Here is a 15693-nt window from a genome sequence, read left to right as displayed (position 1 = left end):
ACTGCATGTTAACTATATTGGAATTAAAATTTAAAAAAAAAGTGCAAAACAGTGACTGCTTCACCATAGAGCAGCCTAAAGTCAGAAGCAACCCTGAGACAGAGGCCTGGATATGCGGAGTGGAGCTTCTGACCCCACAGGTGATGGATCTGGGGGCTCCCAACCAATCTTATCTACCCCTCCATAGGCAGGGAGGCCCGAGCTGGCCTCCACACTGTAAACATTGCACTTTGATTTGAATGTTCATTTAGACATGAAGCTCTGTGAGGACAGAAAATCTATTTTGATCTTCCCAATTTTCCCACCCACACACACAATGAATATTTGCGGCACTCGACAAATATTTGATGGTTAAATGGATGAATAAATAAACGAATGAGAAATAAAAAAGAAGTTGGCATGATTGGTATGAAAAACAAGCTTCCTTTTTCAGTATAAATCTCTGAAATGCGGTAAAGTTTCCCAAGGGGTAGTTTATTCATGGAGAAGAAAAAGGAAAGATGATGCTTTATTCCAGATTAGATATTACAGTGAATCCACTAGCGTGGGAGGATTTTGGTATCTTCTTGGGAATCAGAATTCTAATGCTTTGCTTTTGTATATTTCTGCCCATTATTTGTTCTTTGTCTTTTTGTCTGTAAGGATGTACAGCATAAGAGTTTCATGACATCTTTACATATAAGTAAGGAACATACATCAAAAAGTGTTTGAACCCACATCCCTTTGGATTTCTCTGCAATAGAGAAAATGTTTTGAGAATTCCCAGTTCTTGGAGGACTGCCTCCACTCTGGATAACACGAACAGAATCTGCTTTTTCATATGAGTTATGTGAATTACTTCTGAGGATTGTGGCAGTCTTCAATTCACCTATAAAACCTGAATATTAAAACATTTGGTGCAAAATCAGAGGAATAGAAAAATGATATGTAGAACTATCTCCAATGATGCTCTCTGCCTGAATGATGGATCCATTCTCCTCAGAGATAATCCCTTACTCGAACAGCAGGTGTCCTCCTGGGCGAGGGTGGGGGTGACAGAGCAGGTTTGCATTCTCCTAACCCCCACAGGACCTTGGAGGCCTGCCTGCTTCATTAATGTAAGCTTCTCGATGAAGTTTTTAAATATAATAAGGCAAGTTAAAAGTGAATGATATTATTTCCTTTGACATCATTTGTTATGAAATTAATCCCATCCCTCCCTTGCTTATAAACCCAGACTGGTTTTCTGTAATCTGTAAAATGAAACGCAGGCTCTTTAACCAATCCTCAAAGTATTTTATCATCCAGCTCCCAACTCTTCTACTTCTCTTCTCCATGTAGTCTGTGCTCCCACTTCAATGCATTTCTTGCTGTTTCCTATTATGTTAGACCTTTTTTCGGTTCTATGGCACTTTGCTCACACTACTTTCTTCTTGTAAGACCCCTTCCCTGTCCCCACTTAGCTTTTATCTAGAAATTGCTCTTAATCTTAGTTACCACTCTTCTACTGTGTTTTCCTTTTAAGGAAACCTGCCCAGAAAGCCTCAGGCTGAGCTAATTGTTCTATCCTCTGTTACAAAAGCATTTTGTGCAGGGCTCTGCAGGAAGCTATCCTGTGTTGCCTTCCTCTTTCCACTACCTTCTAAGTTCCTTAGAGTGGTGAACTCTCTTCCTTCATCCTTGTCTTGCCCACATCCAGCACAATATCCACATGTTGTTGCTCAATAAATCTCTGAAAGACCAAAGAAGTCCATGTCAATTTAGCAATATTTTCATAATTTTTGTTCTAATTTTTTTGTGATTATGTTTGTTTTTAATTTTAGAAGAGTAGCCATGAAAATTTAAAGTTAACTGCTGGGGGAAAATATGCAGATGGCCAATATTTTAAATTAAAGTGTTGATCCCACATAAAACACAAATCAATAAAATGCCAAACATTGGACATACTATTATTTTATTGATAGTATTGCCTAATACAACATTTTCCCAATGATATTAAAATAAAAATACTGTTTAAAATAAAATACTTTCACCCAGATAGAGTAATGCTTAATCACCCTTGTTGCAAAGTGGAAATACCCAGCTAAGTTATATAGTTAAAATAACAGCAGCTACCACTTACAATTGTTATGTGTGAAACACTGGGTCAAGTGTGCTACATTTATTGTATTTTTATTTAATTCTGACAGCATACTTCCAACTTACTAATCCCTTTCTATTAACCCCAATTTCCCACTGGAAATTGGGAAAAGGTCATCATCTATTCCAGAATAATACAGCAACAAAGTAAATTTGACTCCAGGAACTATATTCTGACATAGATAAGAAAGAAAGAAAGAGAGAGAGAGAGAGAGAGAGAGAGAAAGAAAGGAAGGAAGGATGGAAGGAAGGAAGAAAGAAAGAAAGAAAAAAAGAAAGAAGAAAAAAGAAAAGAAAAAGATTGACTATGCTGATTTAGATACATAAGTACACCAATAATTTAGGTATGATATATTTATGTGTGTGTTGACCTGGTAAGTGAACTGGCCCCGGGGGGCCCTAATTACTGCTCCCTTGACTACTGCAACACAGATCTCTGGCATGAATGAAAAGACCCTGTCCCTGACTATCCTCTTCCCCCCAGGAACCTTCTGGAAAAACCCTAGCCTTCAATTCTGCCTCCTCTGAAATTCCTCACAAAGAAATCCAACCATGTTAACTAGACATACAAAGATTTACTAAACATTTACATTTATTTTAACTTAAAAGAGTTTGCTTGGTACTTACTGGGATTTTGCTGTTGTTTTCAATAGCAGATAATTTTGTTATTTGATTTATTTATTTCCCCATCTTATATCTGTTTTTCATTTTTATGTTTTATTATTCCATTCAAAGGGAAACAGAATCTCCCAGTGTAAGGAAGCCAGCACTTTGAAATGGTATATGCCCTGAACAATTTCTGTCCAAAGTGGCCCTTTTGATACCACAAAACAGATTTTCAATTCTTGTTACCTGGGGCCCATTGAGAAGTCTCTAGGAAAAGAGGAAAGCCTCCCACTTAAACTACTGCTCTTGGCAACTCAGAATCCTCAAAGGCAAAAGCTCCAATAACCAGCCCAAAAGAAATATTTAGTACTACCAGAGAAGTTTTCCTTTCCTTTGTCTGAAACAATTCAGCCAGTAAATGAAGATATTTGTTAATTAAATATTATTGGACTAAAAAATTGGAAGCAAGATGCCCCAACAAATGCACATGGTAGTTCAAGAATGAAAGGAAGGAAGGATGGAAGGAAGGAAGAAAGAAAGAAAGAAAAAAAGAAAGAAGAAAAAAGAAAAGAAAAAGATTGACTATGCTGATTTAGATACATAAGTACACCAATAATTTAGGTCCTAGCAAAGGAAAACCTCAGATATAACTCGAGATTTAAATCCTATAAATTTCTGTCAGATTCTTTAGCGAGAGGGACAAACACACATTAACTAAGCTAAAAATTTTCCTTTTTACACTAACCTGCTTTAAGAACTTACCTGATCCCTTTTTAGGTAAAGCTTCAGAAGTATTCTCCCATTACAGAGGTCTTCCCAAAACCCTTCCTTGAGAATGAAACTAAAGTATGGCTCATCTTATTAAATAATTTATCTTATTAAAAAGGGAGCTTATAACCTATCTTAGCAAGTATGACCTGTCTAGCGTATCAAGAGTCCTCCGTGAATAGAGGATCTATAATATGACCTACATGTGTAAAATACGTTATCTATTGAGTACAGAGAGTTAAACACTTTCTAATTAATAGTAGTATTCTTTTGCAAATCTAAGGAGAGAAAATAGGCTATCATAGTATAATGGACCTTGTAAGTTGGCCCCCATTTATCCTCACCTTCTGTTCTCATGTTCATGAGCCATCAGTTCTTACTTGAGTGTGCATAGGACCTATGACTTGCTTCTGACCAACAAAATATGGCAAAGGTGATTACATCACACAAGACTGTAACATCTGCCTTGCTAGGAGCCTCTCTCTCTCTCGCTGGCTTTGATGAAATAAGAGGCCAGATTGACTTGGCAAGGCATTGAAGGCAGCCTCTGGCCAACAACTGACAAGGAACTGGACTCCAGCTGACAGCTAGCAAGAAACTGAGACCCTCAGTCCCACGAACTGCAAGCATGTGAAGGCTGCTAACAATCACCTGAGTTTGGAGACAGGTTCCTCTCCAATTAAGCATGCAAATGATAAATAGCCCTGGTCAATACTTGCATTGCAACTTTGTTGATAACATTCTTCCTTCAAATAATCCTTCCCAGAGTTACTCATTACTCATTACTCACTTAAGTATGCTATTAACGATCCTATTCACCCTGGTCTTCGGGATGATTTTTCTTCCTGTCTCTCTGCTTAAGATATTAACTCTTTTACTAAATTTTGTCCATACCTAAGTTATAAGTTATAGAAGGTCATCCTTTGGACCGATCCATATTTTATCAGCCACTGATGGACTAATCTCAATTTAATAATTGCTAAGTTATATTATAAGGTATATAATTTCATTTTTTGTAATGCAACTTTATATGTGTAAAATCACCTGACCTCACAGGAACCTCACGAAGTGTTATTGCCCCAGATGAGAAAATAGGATCAAAGCGATTAAATAACTCACTTAAAGCAACAGACACATGTATTAGATTATAGTAGCTAGTAATATTTTGTGTGTGTCTTAAATTCTTTCCCAGTCTCTCTTTTCTGATTTCTGTGGTTTTCTTGCTCCTATGCAAGGTTATCTCCATGAGGCTGCCAATGATGGTGGCCCCATACCATCCCAGCAATTAGGGTGGGCACCTGACCCAGGATGGCCAGAGTGCCTGATTTCTCTTGACTGCTTTATTAGTTTAGAGATTAACATATGACCCAGTGAAGTTAGTCAGTCATTCTCAAATTTGAGAGATATTTTTGGAGGGAGAGATATTTCCTTTTCCTGGGATTGCTAAACTGGGTAGAGATGAGTCTGGGGCTCCCATCTTATCCATAACATGGAAAGAGCTTGCATCCCTAATGAAGGCAAGCAGAGACAAGCAGAACTGACAGAATAATGGACCAAGTCCTGCCGACATTTATTTAGCCACAGAATCCAGCCAAGCCTGAAGGACTATTTGGGCAGCTATGGGGGACACACTGTAGGGAGGCAAAGCAGAAGTCAGGCCAATCTAGGAAACTAGTGCAGCAAAATTAGGCAGTAGTTGTAGAGATGGTGAGAAATGGCCAGATTCTGGATATGCTTTGAAGGCAAAGTTATAATATAACTTACTGCCAAATTAGTAAGGAATGTGTAAGAAAAAGGGGAGTCAAGGATGAATTCAAGGGTTTTCACCTGAGCAACTGTGTAAATGGAATTGTCATTTGTTGGAGAATGGGGAAGCTGGAGAGGTAAAGGCAGGTTTAGGAGGGAAAATCAAGAACTGGGGTTAAGGTACATTAACTTTGATAGGCTTATTAGACATTCTAGAGGAAATGTTGAGTGAGCTGATAGATCTATATATCTGCAGCTCAGGTAAAGGTCCATACTGGACAACAGGGGGTAAGTCATTGGTATATAGATGGAAACTCAAGCTACAATTCTGGATGGGATTATTCAGGGAGGTGAGTGTGCCTAAAGCAGAAAAACAATCTAAAGAGAGCATCCTGGGGCATTATACTGTTTTTGAGGGAGAGAAGAAGATCCAGAAATAATTTGTAACATGCAAGTCAAGAAAGTATTTCTTAAAAGTAGAGAGTGACTAGGGCACCTGGGTGGCTCAGTTGGTCAAGCATCTGTCTCTTGGTTTCGGCTCAGGTCATGATCTCAGGGTCGTGAGATCAAGCCCCGCTTTGGGCTCAGGGCTCAGCATGGAGTCTGCTTGAGATTCTCTCTCCCTCGCCTTCCCTCTGTCTCTTCCTCTGCCCTCCCCTGTTTCTCTCTCTCAAATAAATAAATAAAATCTTAAAAAAAAAAAAGTAGGGACTCACCTTGTCAAGGCAGCTGCTAAGTAAATTAAAATAGGAACTGAAAATTGGCCATCTGATTTGACATATTCATGTGTGTCCTTGACAAGAGAAGTTTCTGTGGAATGATAGGTAAGAAAGCCTCAGAAATGAGTGCAATAAAAGATAGGAGGTAAAGTGGACATGATGTATATAGTTAACTTTTTAAGAGAGTAAAGGAAAGGGGAGCAGAGAAATAGGTGGTAGTGGGAGGGAAATTACCAGTTACATCAGAAGAGGGATCTCACATGTTCTTATTGGGGCAGAAAGGGTCAAGTTTGCCTGTGATAGCGCCCTCTGCCTCTGATAGTCTTTGGAGTGGGCAATGCCCCCTGCTTCTTGGGTACTATTTTCCCCATAGGACTGATGAGTAAAGCCTATACTGACATAACGTGTAATCTGATCTTTCTTGGCTTGGTCAGAGCCTGGTAGTGCTTCCTGCCTGACTCCTTCCTCTCCCTGAGCAGAGCAGTTCACCCTTAGCTCAGAGGTCACCTGGTCCTTCCAGGGGGACACCATGATAGGAACACTGCTCTCAATGCAGGGACCACGCCATGCTCCACTGAAGGTAGCTACACTGAGACCCAACACTCCTTTATTGTACCATCCTGCTCAGGCTAGTTTACTTTGATGATGCCTATCCCAGAGTGATAGACAGCAGCTCGCCTTCCACATTAAGTTTATTTGATGAAAATTTAACACCCAAGGACACCCATGCTCCCATGGCAAAACCCAGAGAGTAGAAAATTATCATTATGTTCATTCTCCTCTCCTCTTACCTTCTCTTTCTTCCTTCTCCTGCACTTAATTTCCCAAAACAGAAAGCAGGCAAGCTTTCTCTACATCTGATCCCCCTTCCATAAGGAACAGCAAATCCTAAGACAGAAAATATTTTCTTTTCATTACAAGAAAACCCTGTGATCTTGAACTCATTCTCTAGTTTTCCAGGCTAGCCTATTAATTTAAATGGGTCAGAGAGAGGAAAGTCAAAGAAATATAGCAAATCCATTCTTAAAATAATGCCCTGTCCTTCAGAGTCATTCTCCTGCCACATATGCCTATTGTGTTTGTTATAAACTGAAGAGTACCTTGGCTTTTTCCTCCACATTTTTTTCCAGAACTTTTCCACTTGCTAATTTCCTCCTCTATAATCTTCCCACCCCCTAGCAGATACATGCCTTGGGCTACACGGGAACGACATGATAATCAGAAAGACAAATGACAAAAAGCTCCAAAGGAAAGGCTACAGCAGGTCTATCCAGACAGATCATTCCACACAGACTGGCTTGTGTTACTTTCACTACACCTCAGTTCTGCAGGCTCAGAATCATACCTTTACAGCATAAAGGGGACATATCTCCCATGGGTGGACTCACATTAAAGTCCAGAACACTGATGGATAAAACATGAGTGCCAGATTATTGATTTACAATGAGAACTTGAACTGAACATTCCTATCCCCCAGCTGATGCATTTTCTCTCCCCTCAAGCACACTGCCTAGGAAGTTCAAGCTTTCATCAGAAGGTTGCTTGCTGAGAATAGACTCAGGTCAAGTTGAGTTAATTATATGATTCCAACATTTAATGTCATCAAGCCTCTAGCCTGGAGCATCCATTTCCATAGTGTGATATACCTTCAAAAGACCCATCCTTCATTCTGGAAAATTTCTTCCCTCAGCTCAGGGCTGAGTGAGCCCTGAGTCCTGTCGTCTTTTGTCTCTGAGAAGCTCTTTTCAATGCTTCTATGACCAACAAGCTTCCTTTTTGACAAAACTTAATTCTTTAGACATGATAATACAGCACTTTCAATCAAGATACAGTTTTTCAAATGTAGTGATTTTGTGTCTTCATTATTTATTGATTATAAAACTTAACTCAGAGCAACGTGCCCAAACTTCCCTCATAATTAGAATCACTTAGGGCCCTTCATTAAATATATATATATATAATTATATACATATTACATATATATGGGCGCCTGGGTGACTCAGTTGGTTAAGCATCTGCCTTTGGCTCAGGTCATGGTCCCAGGGTCTGGGATTAAGCCCTGCATCGGGCTCTCTGCTGGGCAGGGAGCCTGCTTCTCCCTCTCCCTCTACCTGCCACTCCCTCTGCTTGTGCTCTCTCTGTCAAATAAATAAATAAAATCTTAAAATAATAATAATTATATATACACACACACACAGATTTTCAGGACTTTCCCTGGAGATTCTGATTCAGTAGGTCAATGATTAGGGGACAATTTGTATTATTAACAAGCACCCATGTGATTTTTATCTACAGGGAAACTGGAGAACAATTGTTTTAGAAGACAATCTAACGTGCCTTATTTCTGTGTTCTTGACTGGGCTCCTCATTATGCCAGCCTATACCAACAGCACATACATGTATCTACACTTAGCTCAAAAAATTGACTATATCAGATTTAAGAGATAGCATAAAACAAGGATTAGAGAGTTGCTTCCCAAACTTAAGTATACATATGAATTGCCCAGGAATCTTATTAAAACACAGATACTGATGAGTAGGTCAGGTATGAAGCCCAGGATTGCTCCTCAGACACACTTTGAGACTAGAGGTTGACCTTGGAAACAATTGTCTTGGTTCAACTCCCGGTTTTGAAGTTCATCACCCAGTTTTGAGGTTCACTTCAAGTTGACGTAGCTGGGTGACCTTGGACATTTTACTTAGCCCTTCTGTAACTCAGTTTCCTTGTTTTAAAAGTGGAGATAATGCTAGTATCTACCTCACAGGATTGTTATGAGGATTGCATGGATGTCACAAGTGCTTAGAAGAGGCCCTATGGTAAGTTCTGCATAAATGATAACATTCATTAATATCTTGGTTCCACAGCTTTTTTTCAGCTATCAAATTTTGCAATCAATACAAATTTAAAGACATTTTTGTTTATAGTGTGTCTTCTAGAGGGAAAAAATCATAAAAGCAAAATTTTTTATGGATGACGTGGTGACCCTTTATGCTTAATGTAATGGTTTTATAATGACCTCTATGCAGTTTATTGATTCCAGGAAGCCCCTTAACTGAATTTCATTAAGCCCATTCCCCTTAAGGTATCTTTTCAAGCAGAAAAGAGTTACAACAGAAGACCGCTAATTGACAAAATCATTTCCATCTTAGTCTGAACTGCAGTTGTTATGAAACTATTCCTTTGCTTCATTTTTTTCAGGTTAAATATTCACAAGAAAGGATCAAAAGTATATCTTTTTGTCTTCAAAAAATAATTTCCCTAATTTACGATGATAAACTCAGCTCAATTTGGCACATATTGGAACTCAATAAGTGCCTGTTGAATAAATGGATGCATGGATGGGAAATGAAAGAATAAATGTGATAAATCCTAAAAATCCTGTTTCAACTTTCCTCTCAACAAAATCTAAGAGTGACCTTCACAGTATAATATTTTAAAAGAAAATTACTTTTGGCATACTTTATTATGGTAACTTCTAACTCGGTGATGCTCAATTTGAGCTGTCCATCAAAATTACATGGGAAAATTACACTGATTCCAGAGTTGCACCTTCCCTGGAAAATCTGATGTAACTGATCAGGGTATGGTGTGGTCAATGGGAGTCTTAAAAGGGCTCCAAGGTTTCCAATGTACAGTCATGGTTGAGATCAATAGTTCTCTCTTCTATGGATAATTGATATCTCACTGAAAAAGTTCAAAAACAATATGTAACTCCTTATACTCTTATCAAATTTATACTAGTCTTTGGTTCCATAGATAGAATTGTATATTGTATTGCCTCAATATAAATCCCAGGTACTAATGTCCCTTGAAAACTTGCATTATAGTCATGCCATTAAAATTAGAATTGGAAAGAAAAGCCTTTTGAGACATCAAATAATGGTTTAAAATGATGTGGGGGTGCTTGGCTGGCTCAGTAGGAAGAATATGAGACTCTTGATCTCGGCATAATGAGTTTGAGCCCCACGTTGGGTGTAGAGATTACTTAAAAATAAAAGTGAGAAGGGGTGCCTAGGTGGCTAAGTTGGTTAAGCGGCCGACTCTTGATTTCGGCACGGGTCATGATCTCAGGGTTGTGGGATCAGGCCCCCATAGGGTTTTGCACTCAGCACAGAGTCAGCTAGCGATTCTCTCTCTCCCTCTGCCCCTCCCCTGCTCACGCATGCTCTCTCTCACTAAATAAATAAATTAAATAAATAAATAAATAAATAAAATCTTTAAAAAAAAAAACCTTTACAAAATAAAGTGATGTGAAAATTAATTTATGCCCTAGCCTTTTTTCTCTTAAACTTATATTTAAAAACTAATGTGGCTTTTTAAAAAATGGATATGCACCAACTGCCACATGTAAGAGAAAGACACAGTTGAATCTCTTCAGGGTCATTATTTTCCCCCCCAAACAGCTCTTCCCAACAACTATGCTATATAAGATTATCACGATGAGCATTCTTTTGCTTTTTTAGCCAGGTGGTTCTACAACCCTTATAGGTACCAAAACAGCTTCTAAAGTATTTGTCCCATCTGCTTTTATAATTGTTGCTCTATTCTTTCTCATTTTCTTAAAATATAGTGCAGTATATGAATCATGTTGAGCTGTTCTTAAAGAGAAGGCTTTGTTGCAGCATCATATGTGAATCATTTAAATCTTACCTAACAAACCAATTAAGGTATTAAGGCATAATGTTATGTACCAGTGAGTAAAAACTACCACAGAAAACTGAGTTTTCTTAGTAAATTGATTTACTTTCACAAAAATGGTGACTTCTATCTTTGTAGATTTTAGACTGGAAAAGTAAAGGGTTCATTATAATACTTTAGTGAATTATATTTTTTATACATTGTGAATAATTTGTCAATTTTTAAAATTTAAACATCTTTTAATAAAAGCAAGGAGTGCAACAATATATATTTTTAATATTTTTAAAGTTCCATTAAAGTAACATCACATAAATAGATGGATTAAGATTTAATAGAGGTAAAATTTTGCTTCTCAGTTAAAAACTAAAAAAAATAATGCAGTAGGCATTTATAAAATACTTTCTCTCATTCCTCATTTTCATTATTTTATTTCATTAAGATGTTTATGTGAATTTTAAATTACTTAATAAATATATTTCTACAGTCTCCCTCAAAACTTAAAATATTACAGACAAGATTAAAATAATTTTTTGACACCACTCCCAATTTAGGCTCCATCTTTATCTCCCCAGAGATAACCACCACTGTGGTTCACTCTTGCACTTTTTAGAATTTTAAATAAACTTACAAATGAGGATGCATATGTACATGCCAATAGAAAATAGAGATGCAAAAAAAAAAAACGAAAGAAAGAAAATAGAGATGCTGGCTCTAAGTCCAAGCTCTGCTGGACTCACCATTACTGTAAAAACAGAATAATGGTAGATGAAATGTAATAGGTAAAACAAAACCATAACTGGACTCAACAATAAGATAAACAGGCCCATGGACCAGAAACAGCTGAAATAAGAGCCAATAGCAGGCAGTCATCATGGCCCCACATTCAACCCCTGGGGAGCAAAAAGGACTAGAGTTAGTCCAGGTGAGCTGAGGAGTACCATAGCTCAGTGACTTAAGCATCTTCAGCGAATCCCTCTTCTTCAAAGACAAACAATGAATTACCTTAGCATATATAGAAAATCAGATCCAGAGGGTAGACATAAGACAGTTTGTAAATATCTTCATGAAAGTGGAGAAAGGTCCCATACATCTGTCACACTCTTCCTCATCAATTTATTTTCCTCCCTCTATTTACTACTGTTTTCCTACAAACTTTCAAGGGTGACTGTGGGATCTGTACATGCCAATGCAGACAAAACTGGGGTGCGATATCTGTAGAGAATTTAAAAATAATAATAGAACCAACTGTAAGACATTGTTTTTTACTTTCACTTAGCTCCAGCAATTCCAAACAAGGTCAGTAATAAAATACTCCTACCCGAAAACATCTTCTGTTGATATAAATGCTAAAAATTGAGGTGGTTACTACTGAGTTTTAATAATAAATATATGTAAGCTTCAAATTTTATCCTGGGCACCTGGGTGTCTCAGTTGGTTAAGCATCTGCCTTCCGCTCAGGTCATGATCTCAGGGTCCTGGGATTGAGCCCCGCGACGGGTTTTCTGCTCCGCAGGGAGTCTGTTTCTTCTTCTCCTTCTGTGCTTGCGCTCTCTCTCAAATAAATAAATAAAATCCTTTAAAAAGAGAGAGAGAGAGAGAGAGAAATGATTTATCTTTTGATAACCACTGTATTTTTCATGGAGGAAAATTTGGAGAATTCTTGGTTATAAGTCCAGGACAATTCAGAATCCCTCGAGCTTATGTGGGTATAATTTCTGCCCCCAAGGCCTCTGGAACTTTGTATTCCTGCATGTAAACAGGTTTTAAATAAACAATGATAGTACTGTGATTGTGAAAATGATGAAGCAGCACTGGTTACTTGCATTCTGCTTTTTTATGTAGCCACTTTGAGTTTTATTTATGTTCAAACATTTTTGACTGCACAGGCATTTGAAAGCTGCTAGAATCAATTCCAAAGAAAGAAAGATGTGGTGAGTATTGGGATTGCTGGAATTTACTGCAAAATGAGAATTTTATAAATTTTTGACAAGCTTTTCCTTATTTTTAAGACTTACCCTATTTGTATAACTGTTGGTTCGAGAGTAATATTCAAAATTAAAATTAATAAAAAGCGTTCTTAGATTGACGATGAGCAAAGGTAGATTAAACAATCTGGCCAAACTTGTTGATGAACTTAAGTATACAAAGTGTATTCTACCAGAGCCACTGACAAATTTGCAGAAGGTGAGGCTTGAACATGAAACCGTAATGTTATTACTATTCATTTAGCAACAGATCACTGTGTAGATAAGTTATTTTTCCTTTTTTATAACAAAAAAATTAAGATCATTAAAAAATATCAGTCCATCATATTTTTCCTTTGTTGAACATAATACTTATTTTAGCCTCTAAATTTGTTAGTATTTTTTTAATGGCATGACTACATGTGAATAAAAGAAATCGTCACTGTTTTGATTACTTTTCTGGTGACTTAGTTTTATTTCATGATAATTACTAAAAAAAATTTTGTCAGATAGAGGAGGGAGATGTTAAAAGATGTAAAAAGGAGATGTTAAAAGGCAAAAGGACTTTGTCTCAAAGTCGAATATGCTAGGCAAGCACCACTCACCCACAGTGAAATCTGATGAATTGAGCAGGTTAAGGGAGCATTATGAGTATCTAAGCTGAAGCTGATGGTTACGGAGGTGCTGAGGTAACAAAAACACGGTTTTGAAATTGAGAACGATGGAGAAGGTGAATACTATCAGTATTATTTATATCAGAAAAAGAAGAGTTAATTTATCCTAATTCATTTCCAAATGGTGAAGTAGATTTAGACTAGAGGTCACAAATGGGCCATCCAAAAACCAGATCCTGTGCAAAGACGTGTTTTACTTAAACTACACAGTGTTATGGAAAAGAAGAAAGAGCCAGCATGTTCCATTCTAGGTTTGGGTTTGAAATTCAAATTTCTAGTCTTAAAAAATTGCAAGATCTGACATCACAGGACCCTCCACCTTTGCATGACAGCAATTGGCTAGAGACGTGGGTTTTGGTGGAGCACGATGCCCACCCCTCCCACAACGTAGACATAAGGATTCCCCCTGGCTGTGTTCATTCCATTCTGTACCTGCCCTAAGAGGCCTACAAAACTTCCCCACCAAGTTTACCCTCCTCCTGCCTGTCCCCATTTCAGTTTTTAACCAAATAATGCTCATTGGACATGAACCTTCATTCATTCCTTCATTCATTTAACAAACATTTGTTGAACACCTACTATTTTCTGGGCAGCAGAGATACAGCAATAAACCAGACAAATTATTTACCCCTACGGAGCTTACATGGTGATTGGGGAGGGACGTGGGACAGAAAACAAATGTGTAGTGATATATTTTTGGACAGTGGAAAGAGGGGCTGAGAGAGTGGAACAAGAAATTCTTGCTACATTACCCCCAGTTTTGGTGGGGGACAGGTGTAGTGTATAGTTACATGCATTTGGAGAAATTATTGATGTTGAAAATTTGAACAGACAAGGTTTCCCTATTTACAGGAAAGGGGAATTGATGGTTTCATTTGCTTCCAAATATGAACTCTAAATATAAATGGGAGAATGTTGCCTGCTTGGCTGAGGAAACTTAACTCTCCTTTAGCTTGAGAACATGATTAGAGGTGGGGAGAACATGCACACTGGTTACAGAGAGCAATCCTGCTTTACAGCTGTAGACCAAGCTTAGATACTCATAATGCTCCCTTAACCTGCTCAAAAGTATTATATGCTCAATCGTTTATTGGGAGGACTATATAACATATCAAATAAATCATATCAAATATTTTAAAAATGGTTACACTATTTAGAAGGCAATAAAATATCATATAATTTAAATACTAAGTCTGTCAAATACCATTCATCAATTGCATCCTAATTTTGAATGAACGAAATACTTTCAGAAATTATATTCTTCCTGGTAGCCGAGGACTGTTGGTTTTGTGCTCATTATTAGATCATGCCTTATTTCCTTTGATAGTGACTAGGCAGAAGGCTTGAGGTTTGTAAATAAAGAACTTGCTGCTAGAAAAATTGTTATTAACACTAGAACGTATGGATAAAGAAGGAAATAGGGTTTCCTTCCATGGGGCGTTTTAATCACTGAGTGCATCCCATCAGTTGTGGTTATAGAGTAGGTTTTATTTTATGCTGAAGGAGATATTCTGGAGATGGAATAAGGAGTTCTTTGCTGATGGAATGATAAGTAGCTTGAAGATGGGGATTTGAATGGAGGGTTCTGAGAGTTTATAGGAACTGGGAACTAAGTAAGACTATTCACTCAGCTATTTGCTTACTTTCTTTAAGTGACTTAACAATAATCAAACTACATCCTCCGCAGCCAAACTAAAGAGAATAGATTCTCAAAGAGCTGCTTCCAGAGACAAGATCCAAACCTGCCCAGCAAGTCCATCCCACAGCCAAGTCCCACACTCACAGCTCCCCATCCAGGTTCCAGCTTCTCTAGAGTCTGCACAAAATTCCCTTTTTGAGTGTAATTAAAGACCATATTTTCTGGTCACAGTTCAATATATGTAGTTATTAATAGATTTTAAACAAGTATCTCACCCTCCTTTTATGATTTCTTATGAGATATTTTAAGTGTAAATTCTAAGTACTATTCAGATGTAAGGTACAATTAGTACTGTTGTTATTATTATATTACAAAATTTTAAGATGAGTAAAGAAAAAATTTGAATGAAATTGGAAGGTAGACCCCGTATTGCTTCAAATATTAGAGGAACAACCACAAATGAATCAATATGAGCCCTGAGGTATTGCATCCTTGTCATGCAAAAAATGTAATGGGTTCTTTTATCCTATTTAGCCCTAACTAAGAGTCCCCCCCCCCCCCCCCCCCTCCTTTTCCAAATAGAATTTGAAATTGATATCAAAACCCAACTTTATATGTATGTTATAATTTGTAGTGTGTGATTACACTAATAAACTGTATTAATGTAGGTTCAAAAAAAAAATCCCTTTTTGAACCACCATCTAACTTCAAAACAAGCTCATTTTGCAGAAAGAACAGCCTATTATATCCCCCAAATAGACAACATAACAGAGAGGTCAAATGACATTCTTTAAGAACAAACAGTTTTCTTCATTTTCTT

This window comes from Neomonachus schauinslandi, chromosome 3 (genome assembly GCF_002201575.2).
Source record: "Neomonachus schauinslandi chromosome 3, ASM220157v2, whole genome shotgun sequence".
Taxonomy (NCBI): Eukaryota; Metazoa; Chordata; class Mammalia; order Carnivora; family Phocidae; genus Neomonachus; species Neomonachus schauinslandi.
Note: the sequence above shows the minus strand (reverse complement) of the source record.